This window comes from Urocampus carinirostris, chromosome 6, assembly GCF_059441175.1.
Source record: "Urocampus carinirostris isolate Australia breed hairy pipefish chromosome 6, RoL_Ucar_1.0, whole genome shotgun sequence".
In the NCBI taxonomy this organism is placed as follows: Eukaryota; Metazoa; Chordata; class Actinopteri; order Syngnathiformes; family Syngnathidae; genus Urocampus; species Urocampus carinirostris.
Window position 1 is genome coordinate 10,023,415 of NC_142354.1, and position 12,696 is coordinate 10,036,110.

The following is a 12,696-nucleotide window of genomic DNA, read 5'->3' on the forward strand; positions in this document are numbered from 1 at the left end:
TACTTTATTCATTCCCGTAGGGAAATTCACACTTCCAGCAGTATCCTTTTGTTGTTTATTAACAGGATGGCCTCGGGGTGCTGTGTTGTAGTTTAGCAACATCGGAGTGGATGACGTCACACGCTAGGCCAAAACTTTGACGTCCCTGCAGCAGATGGAAATCTTTGTGCCCAGGGGTACACCACCTCGTGTTCACGTAGATAGCGAGTCTGCCTCCTCTCCGCTGCACGCAGGCGTTTGTGGCTCTGTCTGTCCTAACAGCGCTGAAGACAGGTAGCTCCACGTTAGCATCCGGGATGCTAGACGTGAGCCACGTTTCGGTAAAACACAGCAAACTGCACTCCCTGTACGCTTTGATGTTTTTCACCAGCACAGCCAGTTCGTCGGTCTTATTTGGTAGAGAGTTCACATTTCCCATGATTACGGACGGTACCGAAGGCTCATAATGCCGCTAGTCGCTTAGCCTTCACCTTAGCTCCGGTTCCGCAGCCACGGTAGGGCCCCCTCATCACGTCGGCACAAGAATTCTTCGGGGCAAGGAGTTGATTCCTCGAATAAACACATTGTTGTGCGTTAAAACCCATAACGATAGGATAGAAAGTAATCCAAAGTGTAGTTGTCAAACGGGACGAAAAACACCGAAGATAGAAGCAGACACTTAAAACAATAAATCACAAAAAGAGCGAAATAACACGGAGCTGCTGGAAAGGCTGCCGCTCGCGGCGGCGCCTATGATGTATGATTTAAGATCAGGGGCTGGTGTCATTGTAACCTGTGCAGTCCTTTGAGACATTTTGTGATGAAGGGCCTCACAAATAATGGTGACTTGACTTGAACAGCACTGTTCTGGCTTTGATCCATTATCCCCTATCAACTATTGCTGTAACGGCGACCAGCAGGGAAAATTTTCATAATGTGTGACAATGGCATTTTTCCATTATTCCCATTCTAAAATCAACAGCACCTGCGCGGCCGCGATCCATTTTCCCCGGTCGACTCGAATTGAAAGCGTGTACAAGAAGACCACTTGTTAAAAATTTGCGGAACGTTGACTCAAAATTTTGGGGGCTGACACTCAGACAAGCGAGGCTTCCAGTTTTTTGCCCTCGGCACAAAAAGACGTAATTGTGTCTGCGCCGTAAAAGACAAGGCGGTCTTCAATGGCTTCGTTTCCGCATCTTGACCTCCGACCTCCCGATTCTTTTAGCCAATGGGAGCGGGGCGCAGCTGAAGGTCACAGGGTCGCCGCCGCCGAGTGTACGGAATTCTACAGAGACGACGGGGTCGGAGGTCGCGCTCAATCACCGACAAAAACATGACTCCCGAAGATGACACAAACAGTAAAGTGCCGTGACAAGTACTGGTGGGAAACTGGGAGGCCGAGTCAAGGGATACTGGGAACAATGGTGGGAAAAGTACAGGAGAATGAATAAACTTGCTGGAGTCAAACAGCAAAGAAAATAATATCAATAGTAATTTGCATGTTAGCAAAACATTGGTAAAACATTGGTTTTCTGATAGTATTAAATGAATGAATACAAATAATTTACATATTTACAATTTTTCTTTTTCATTTTATTTTAAGTGTTCTTTTATGCTTGACTACTTATGACTCCAAGAGCCAAGAAGAAATCTGCAGGCTCAAGAGCGTTCTCCACAGGGTTGGGTAGGGTTACTTTAACTTGATTACTTTCAATTACTTTTAGATTACTCCAATACCAAATATGCTAATAAAAGACAAAAGAAACTAAATATGAATAAAATGACTCCCCAAGCCTGCACAAAATGTAGTAACGGAATACATGGAACGGCAAAAATGATGTTGGCAAGCTGTTTAGATTTATTTTCATTTTGTTTCTGTCGCATTTTATGTTAGTTTTGCCGGAGATCAAAGAGATCAAAGCCTGGAGAGAAAGCTTACCACGTGTTGTGAGTCATAATTCTAGTCATATTTAGTTTCTTTTGTCTTTTATTAGCATATTTGGTATTGGAGTAATAATAATAATAATAATAATAATAATTTCCTTGTATTGTCATTCTGTGTAACAATGTACACAGAACGAAATGTCGATTGCACCTGACCCGTTGTAGCGAGCCAATGCAGCCGCAGCCAACAGAGGGCGCCGCTGACCACTTTTTAAGTCTTAGGAATGACTCGGTAATCCAAAAGTAATTGAAAGTAAGCAAGTTAAAGTAACCCTACTCAACCCTGGTTCTCCATCAGGGACCCTGTGCTGTAGAATGCTCTGGATTTCTCCTTAAAAATAATAAAATGTAGTAAAAATTTTAAAAAATAAGAATAATTAAGATGTGAGCCAAACATTTTGAGAATATGTTTTTTTTAAACTATATTTAATACCTTGCTTTTCTAATCAAAATAAATACAGAAATACACAAAATAATTTATAAAAAGAGAACTTTTTTTTGATGATTTGTTAATTTCAAGTGTTCATTTTACCATATTTTATACTCTGGATTTCTAGTCAAGAAAAATTATAAAAGTATGAAAACCATTAACATAATGACAAAAAGTATTGATAGTTTGTTAATTTTGCTGTTATTTCATTAAATTTTATGGCTTGATTAATTGGGGGGTTAATTTTTTTTTTTTTTAATTCTTATGAAATGAAAGTGGAATAAGAAAGCTTGATGCGGTTGAGAAAATGGTTGGATCGCTTTTCTTCGTCCACTTTTTACCACGGAGGAGGACATCTTAAAGCACATCTTCCAAAAGTAAGTTAAACTTCACTTTATAGAGCATATTATTTTATGAAATGTTTATTTTTCAGTACAAAACCTACAGGCACGTCATGAACATACTTGTATAAACCTTAAACAGACAAAATATAGCAGTTAAGCAACTTACAAACAAATTCAACTTACAAATGATTGTCCGGAACCTATCTTGTTAGTAGGTAGGGCAGCGTCTGTAATTTACATATTGGGCAAAACTTTTGAATGAGTTTAAGTTTTTTTTAATCATATTTTAAACCTGTTTTTTGGTGAAAAAAAGAAAAAAACGTTTTACACATTGGGCCAAATTTTTTGATGATTAGTCAATGCTGAGGTTTTATTATTCTAAACCATATTTTTTACCTTGTTTTTCAAAGAAAAAAAGTAAACTGTCACGGTTGCCATGGCGCCAGTTGAGGCTCTTTAACAGATTGGCTTTCTGTCCAATTTAAACTCAGCGCTCTCCGGCTTCCTCCGTCAAAAAACTTCTGCCCCCGCAAGACGTAGGTTTCGACTCGGTCCTGTTGATATTTCCTGTCTGGTATTGTTCCCGTTTATTTTGTCCTGTTTAATTTCGGCTTCCAGTTTCGTTTCTGTCTATTTTTGTCCTGTTTATTATTTTCTCCTGTTTTCGTTCCCGTCTAGTTTGTCCTATTTATTTTCGATATCCTGTTTCATTATCTATCCTGTTTGTCCCGTCATGTCCGGTATCGACCCCATCTGTCCGATATCAACTCGGGCAATTACAATCGATTTCGTCGGCCTCTGGCTTCCTGTCTTTCCATGCCAGACCGCTGTCTAACGTGCATGACTCCCCGTTTCCCATAAAAAAAAAGGCTTGTGTGAGAACGTCACGCGTCCAGTTGTGATTCTTGACATGAACATATTAACTGAAATTCTACCAGTAATCCCCCTAACTCTTATTTAACCCTAGCACCTAAGTCACCCCAAAAAAACAAGAGATCATCAAAAAACAAACATATAATATGTGACATTTAATTCTTAACGATTGAAAATTGCATACATGTATGTAGCCGATACTCAGAATTTAAGCGTCACAACTTAGACCCGCTTGACCTGGTCTAATATGCACCTATTTTCTTTCCGTGTACCAGGGAAAAGATCTCTACCTGAACTACTAGATTCCTCAAATACCGCAAAAAAAACCGTGATACGATTTGCGTTTATTCAAAAGATAAATGGAATATTCCAATCTGATTTCCTCATTATGACTCGACGACCTTGCCACGTTTCGCACTCCAAAGACTCGCAAAACATCCAAATGCATCAATAAAATCGTTTTTTTTTTCTTTTTCTCGCGCATGTCAGGTCGACAACATTGCCATCTTAATTCTCGCTTACAAAATGAAAAAAAACGACGTTAACTCATGTAGCAATGGAGTACCGCGTGCGTTGGACCCAATGAAGGTTTGTATTCAATAAGGAAAATCAAGAAATAAATATACTGTGCATTCCTGACAATAAAGTGCACAATTTCTGGCAAATTTAGACTTTAAAGTCTGGAAAATGAGTTTTTACTGGAAATCATCACTAATATTTTGTTCAACAAGTGTCTGAAACTCATGCGAAAAAGTTACGGGACACCAGGGCAGACAACGTTTCAGACTTACAAATTTCTTCTTTGAACATTTTAGACCGGTCCAGGGGAAGTGAGAATATTGAAATGTATTATTTTACTCACCAAGGAAGTATTAGCATTAACATATAGCGCAGTCATTATGTTTTTATAACCCCTTATCGTTCCTTGTAAAATTGGTCTAAAATCCCAATCCAAGACGTACCAAAAGTATATTGAATGTTGTTGTTGAACTGTTTGATGAAAATGGACGATTTTGGTCTCTTTTTGTAAGATAACATTCTCGTGTTGTCCCAAACTGGAATAATTACTGTGCGACTAACATAGAGTGATCTGAGTTGGAACACACAGAAAAAGAAAGTTTATTCTCACTTGAATTCTTAAGATGCTTGCAAAAGATTGTAGCATTGGCATCTTAGCTGTAAAACAGGTGAAACAATAGCTTGAAGCCTTACCTAGTACCTTGTCAAATTTGATCACAATCTGAAAAACTTCACATTGATCTAATGGTAGGTCTAGGCGTTTTTAAAACCGGGCATGTTGAGACGAGTTAACACCCCAAAAATCGTTGCAACGGCGTATTTTACCTCGGCCAATTTTTAGATATTTTGAAAGAGTTGCAAATGTTTGACTTTTCTTTCCAGATGTCATTCCATGATTGTGCACACTTGCGCGTGATAATCATGGGCTGCGTTTACGCCGGTTCATTTTCAGCTCTGATTTCAATAAAGGTTGTACAATTGCAAACGATTTTATTGGGAATTTCAATGGCTAACCAATGTGTCAATCCACATTTGAATCGGTCACTACTGTATTGGCTAAAGATATTTGGGGCCAAAATAGGTCAGAACGTTTTATTTTCTAATACAGGCCCTTATAGATTGTCACAGGCTGAGGATCGTCAAAAAAACCTCTAATTCGTTGAGAGTGGTGTCATTCAAAAGGTGGGAGGCTAACAGCTATATTGGAATTCTTCGGACAAGTCTGTTTATTCTTAAAGGGGAGTTATAGAGGCGAACAAATGGATTACAATAAGGACCGTCGAACGATGCAGGAATGCTTTTAGGCGGATTTTTTGTTTTGTTTTTTATTATGTGTCGTCATTATCGTGTGTTTTGGAAGTAAACATTTTACACGGTCGGATTCACCAAACTCTCGTGAATAAAACCAGACCATGTTTGCGGGGAATCATGTCATGAGTGGAACATCCTAGCACTTTCGGGTGAGTTAGTTTTTTGGGTATCTTGCTTCGGACTGATCGCGATATTTCTGTGATGAGTACATTTTGAAATGGTCATATCTTGAATCCCAAGAGTTTAAGATTTCCAAGGCGTATTTCAGTGACTGCTGACATCGTGAAGACACGACTTCAACAGGGGGACCAGAACCTCCCGCGGTATATGAAAATCCACAAAGACCACACGTCAGCTCCATTCTAAGCTACAACGACCTTCTTCGGGGAATGCTTACACACGGTCACTTTAAATTTGCCAGAAAATATGAAAACAGATGTGGTGAGGAGAGCGGGGAGTGGATTTCAGCCCTGCAGTGATTGTCTAATGTTCTGCCGACTTTTGTTGTTGCTTGATATTTAATCCTTGTTTCAATAAAGCTTTGATATGCTATCCGTCACCTGAAGGCTTCGGAATTTGGCAAACAAACACACAAACCGCTATACATATACGGACCCTCGCCCCCCTTCCCCAGGTTAACCGGTTACAATACCTGTCGACCATTAGTCGCTAACATGTGTACAGGCAAGCTGAGATACAGTATATGATAAATGACCCCCCTCCCTCAATAATTTATATTAAATTTGTGTCAAAATAAAGGGCTACACCTAACGCATTGACTGCAAAAAAGAACAACAATATTACTTTAAGGGTCCATGTTAAGTAACAAAATTAGTCCTATTCGTCATGAACAGGATCAGGACCCACATGCGTGACGTTTCTCACACAAGCCTTTTATTTGATGGAAAATGGGGAGTCATGCACGTGAGGCAGCAGTCTGGCACGGAATGACAAGAAGCTGGAGGCCGAGGAGATCGATACCAATTGTCCGAGCAGATATCGGACAGATGGGGTCGATACCGGACGGGACAGACAGGATTGATATCAAAATAGGATATCGAAATTAAACAGGACAAACTAGACGGGAACGGAATAATGAGTGTACGTTCCCAAATTTAGCGTAAACGGACCATCACCCTTGCAAAAATCTCACGCGATTTGCGGGATTTCGAATGAAAAATAGCATTAGTGACACTGTATCGGACCGAAATACTTTGACGAACATACGATCGAATCGAATAGTTTGATAGGCTAACTGGGTTAGCCGATTCGAGGCTTTAGCGTCCCACGCAGACGGAATAATGAGTGAACGTTTCTAAAATTTTCATAAAAAGCTAATCACCCTTGCAAAAATCTCACGTGATTTGCGAGATTTCGAACGAAAAATTGCGTTACATGACATTGGATCGTACACTTTGACGAACATACGATCGAATCGAACAGTTTGACAGGCTAACTCGGTTAGCCGATTCGAGGCTTTAGCGTCCCACGGAGACGGAATAATGAGTGTACGTTTCTAATCTTTGCGCCCGGCATCGCCGGCATGCGTGTTTGCTCGCAACGCGGGATAATAATGAGCGCGCGTTGCTAATCTGGGCCCAAAGGAGACGAGCCTCGCTGGATGTCGGCTAATTTCGCCCGGACTTTGATGCCTTCTCCTGCTTCCCCCCTCTTCTCCGTATCCAAATGCGAGGATTATCCCTCTTTTATTCTCCAAAGCTCATCTCATCCCGTCCTGCCTCTCTCTCGCCGTCTCCCGACCCTCGCATTCCAGCCGGCAGGACTTAACAAGCTGACAACAACGGCTTTGTTGTTGTGTTTTTGTGTACGGGTTGTGAGGCCTTTTGTGTTGCCGATAGGGAAACGGGATTTAGCCGGGGGTTACGGCACGGATGGGAACCCAGACTCGTTTAACGGCTCCCGTCTTCTTCGTTAGGAGGAATCGCGGGAAAAGGCCGCGGGCCTTCCAGAAAACTCTCAGGAGTTTTTACCGCGTTTGCTGGAAAATTCTCTGCAGACGGCGACTGTCGCTTGCCATGAAAGTGAGGTCCCCATTGGGTGTCCCGTGACAATAGCCCGCCTCCGAGAATTCAGTCAATCACATCTGGAACTGTATCATCGCCACGCGTAAATATGTATGTATGTTAGCCAAACAGCTAGCGAAACTGGGTGATCATGAGCCGAAAATTTTAGCGTATCTTAATAACTAAGTAACTAACTTTAGAGAGTATCAGGTGAAGCAACTCAAACAGACAGTAAAGATTAAGTCAAGTCATGTTTAGTTGGCCCTTTATCACAAGGAGTCTCAAAGGTGATAGCAAACTACCGACTATTATGACACCATCCCATGATCTTAAACCCACATGAGGGCAAGGAAAAACTTAAAAACTTCTAGTCAAGTCATGGTTATTTGTTCGGCCCTTAATCACCAAGAGTCTCAAAGGGCTGCATAGACTATTTCAAACTACAGACTATTGTGACACCATCCCAGGATCTAAACCCCACATGAGGGCAAGGAAAAACTCAAAAACCTAGGGTCAAGTCATGTGTATTTGTGACGCCCTTGATCACAAAGAGTCTCAAAGGGCTTCACAGACCACAGATTATAGCAAACTACAGACTATTATGACACCATCCCATGACTAAAGCCCACATGAGGGCAAGGAAAAACTCAAAAACCTCAGGTCAAGTCATGTTTATTTGTTTGGTCCTTAATCACAAAGAGTCTCAAAGGGCTGCACAGACTATTTCAAACTACAGACTATTATGACACCATCCCATTATCTAAAACCCACACGAGGGCAAGGAAAAACTCAAAAACTTCAAGTCAAGTCATGTTTATTTGTTTGGTCCTTAATCACAAAGAGTCTCAAAGGGCTGCACAGACTATTACAAACTACAGACTATTATGACACCATCCCATTATCTAAAACCCACATGAGGGCAAGGAAAAACTCAAAAACCTCAGGTCAAGTCATGTTTATTTGTTTGGTCCTTAATCACAAAGAGTCTCAAAGGGCTGCACAGACTATTTCAAACTACAGACTATTATGACACCATCCCATTATCTAAAACCCACACGAGGGCAAGGAAAAACTCAAAAACTTCAAGTCAAGTCATGTTTATTTGTTTCGCCCTTGATCACAAGGAGTCTCAAAGGGCTGCACAGACCACAGATTATTGCAAACTACAGACTCTTATTCCACAACTCCTTGATCTAAAACCTACATGAGGGCAAGGAAAAAAACCTTGAGAAGGGAGCGCAAAAACTTGTGTAGCGCAGAGGTGGGGAACCTAATATACCCCAAGAGCCAAGGAAGCAAAAATATTTTGATTATTTTGGGGGAAGGACAGCGACACCATATTTCTTAAGACGAAATTTAACAAAACCGCCAAACCCGGTTCACTGTGTGATGTTTAATGATTTGATAAAATCCATGAAATAGTAATAATACCAGAGCCTGGATCCCATATCAACACACACACATATATATATATATATATATATATATATATATATATATATATATATATATATATACCACTTAAAATGTCTCTCCCTCCCGCACTTACTTAAGAATGTTGAGGCCTAAATAATGGTTTCAAAACAAGGTGCAAGCAAAGGCCTTTTGTAAAGATGTCACCAAATACTGCAAACAAGTAAACCAATGTATTTACCTTCAGTGCAGACAGTGTGAGCACTTTGTGTATAGCCCTGGCCATGCCTACCGCTCACCCAATCAAATTGCTCTAGGCGCTTTGCTGGAGCTTTACAGTAAAAAGTTTGTCCTGTGGCTTTTCATCAGAAAGTGTCTCAACAATGAACGTGAATTGTTTAATGAACTTCCATATATATAATTTAAGAATTTAAAGCTGAAACAGGGTCTCCTGGTGTGACACCTTGACTGTAGACTGTAGTCAAGACTGGGACCCATATATACTGTGCCGAACCCTTTTCTGGCTTTGCATGTGTGACGATCGCCTCTGTATGACACAGTGTGATAAATAATGCCACGCATACTGTTTTATCTCTGACCCATATGTCTATCTATCTATCTATCTATCTATCTATCTATCTATCTATCTATCTACCCTGGTCATATCCCTCGACAGGGGTGCAAGACAAACGCATACAAAAAAACAAAGGAAAAAAGAGAAAAAGTAGCAAAAAAAAAAAAACATGCACAAAAATGTTTTGGCCCTTGGCCAACCCAAATGCCCAAACACGCAAACAAGTTAAGCACCTTGGCACAAAAGTTGGTCATGTTTTTGTCCCTCCAGATGAAATGGGACACCAGAGAGCGGCCATGTCACTCGGGTCAGGGTGACACAACACACTCTTTTGTTCAACAGCAGGGCCCGACAGCTTTCACTGGTTTACCCCTGCCGCATAATACAGGTGCCCTGCTCATCCCTTACAACGCGTCCAAACATCCCACTATCCTTTTACAACACCTCTCCACTCATTCCTATCACCAACAAGAGCTCTAGCTTCCACTACATTTCGACCTCTTTCCTCCAGGGCACTCATAGTCATCATAGGCGACTTCGCGAGCGGCAGCCTTTACAGCAGCTCCTTGTTATTTCGCCCTTTTTGTGATTTATTATCTTTGGTGTTTTTAGTCCCGTTAGACAACTACACTTTGATTACTTTCTATCCTATGGTTATGGGTTTTAACGCACGACAATGTGTTTATTCGAGGAATCAAATCCTTGCCCCGAAGAATTCTCGTGCCGGCGTGATGAGGGGGGCCCTACCGTGGCTGGGGAGCCGGAGCTAAGGTGAAGGCTAAGCGGCTAGCGGCGTTATGAGCTTTCGGTACTGTCCGTAATCATGGTAAATGTGAACTCTCTACCAAAAAAGACAGATGAACTGGCTGTGCTGGTGAAAAACATAGAAGCGTAAAGGGAGTGCTGTTTGCTGTGTTTTACTGAAACCTGGCTCACGTCTAGCATCCTGGACACTAACGTGGAGCTACCCGGCTTCAGCTCTGTTAGGACAGACAGAGACACAAAAGCCTGCCGGAAGCAGAGAGGAGGTGGACTCGCTGTCTACGTGAACACGAGGTGGTGTAACCCTGGGCACAGAGATTTCCATCTGCTGCAGGGACGTCAAAGTTTTGGCCTAGCGTGTGACGTCATCCACTCCGCTGTTGCTAAACTACAACACAGCACCCCGAGGCCATCCTGTTAATAAACAACAAAAAGATACTGCTGGAAGTGTGAATTTCCCTACGGGGATGAAAAAAGTATCTATCTACTTAGCCCATGTGAGGAACCAAACCATCAGAGTGCACATTGGACCCTACCAAGAACTGTTGTTAACTATACACAGACGGAACGCAGCGGTGGGTCATTCGGACCCGAGGTCAACATCAAGTTTAGGGACTCACAAAAAACAAAACAAGCACAGAAAATGCACTTTCATTTTAAGATTGAAAATCGCATCGAATTAGTTTCCTTTCCAAAATCGTGCAGCCCAAAACCCCGACTCTCAACAGTCACCGATGAAAGACTGGAGAGGAGAAAGAAAAAATGTATGGGACTCCGCCCTCTCGTCTCCTTCTCCGCCCTGCCTCCCCCCCAGGGGAATGTTTGGGGGCCCGTCTCATATTTTGTTTGCACAATGCATTCCTGCCGCCTTTATTTATGTCAAGGTGGCTTTTGATCAGCGTCCACTTACCCACTTTTTGCTTCTGTGAGTGAAGGGAGCCACCTGTGTTGCAGGATACAGTGTGTGTGTGTGTGTGTGTGTGTGTGAGAGTAGGTGGGGGGGGGGTGGTCTTAGAGGGAGGGGGTCTTAGAGCAGGAGGCGTGTCCACTTTAGCGTCAATTAATGCATCCCTCACATGCTAAAGTATTTATGTAAACTGATCCGGGGCTGCAGCTGTGCACATCTGGGGGGGATCTGTAACACAGATGGTCCGACCTGCACACGCATGTACAAAGGTGACGCGCGTGCACGTGCACACGCGTGTACGTGCTTGTATTTTGTGTGCGTGCGCGTACTGTATATAGGCCGTAAATCTCTTTTGCAGCGGCGAGTTGACGTTAACGGGCGCATAAGAGGAGCGCTCGCAAGGTTTATCGGTGCCTTTGAAACGGAAAAAATGATATCTCGTTGATCGATTCATCGGAAGTATTTTTGTGTTATTTTTGCTCATTTCATTCAGAGGTTTGTTTTGGGGAAGTGTTTTCGACTTTTTGTAGATTTAGGTTTTTAACAAAGCTCTGTTTTAATGAAATTCAATTAATCTTTATACGTTTTTTTTAAGTTTTATATTACATTTATTATAATAAATGTATTATTGTTTTTTTTAAATTACCAAATATACTATGCATATTTTGTAATTTGAATGTTTATAAAAACTTTTTTAATGAAGTTCAATTATTCATTATATGTTTTTTTAAAGTTATGTATTATATTTATAATAATAAATGTATTGTTATTGTCTTTTTTACAAAATATCAAATATATTATGCATATTTTGTAAATTGAAGTTGAATTAACTTTAATGTTTTATTTTCAATAATAATGATAACTTTATCATAAAATTGTATTTTGAAGGGGTGCATTTAACATCAAAAACCCTTTGAGTTATTTAAAAATATGTCTCATCTCATCTCATCTCATCAGCCGTACCGCTTATCCTCATCAGGGTCGCGGGGGGGCTGGAGCCCATCCCAGCCATCTCCGGGCAGTGGGCAGGGGACACCCTGAACTGGTTGCCAGCCAATCGCAGGGAACACAGGGACAGACAACTCATTCGCTCATTCACACCTAGGGACAATTTGGACCGGCCAATTCACCTGAAATGCATGTTTTTGGAACGTGGGAGGAAACCGGAGTGCCCAAAGGAAACCCACGCAAGCATATGTATTATTATAAATTCATTATTAGAAAATCCCAAAATATTATTTTTATTAATATGAAAAAAAATAATTTGTGTTATTTTGTTATTTTTTGGGTGTATATTCAATGTAAAAAAATTGTATGAGTTTAAATATATATATATATAATATATATATATATATATATATATATATATATATACATATTTATATATATGGGTAAAAAGTGTAGGAAAAGGAGGTAAAGACAAAAAGTAATGAAAAAAGCTACAAATAAAGAAATGATTCTAACTTTTAATGACGCGAATAAAAAAAAAACAAAAGCAGTGTTTTTATTAAGAGCTGATCTGCCCTCTAAAACCCGTGTGAAAATAATGGCCATCCTCTGACATAAGCGCTCACTTTATTGAAACAAAGTCAATTTGAGAAGAATGGCTTTCG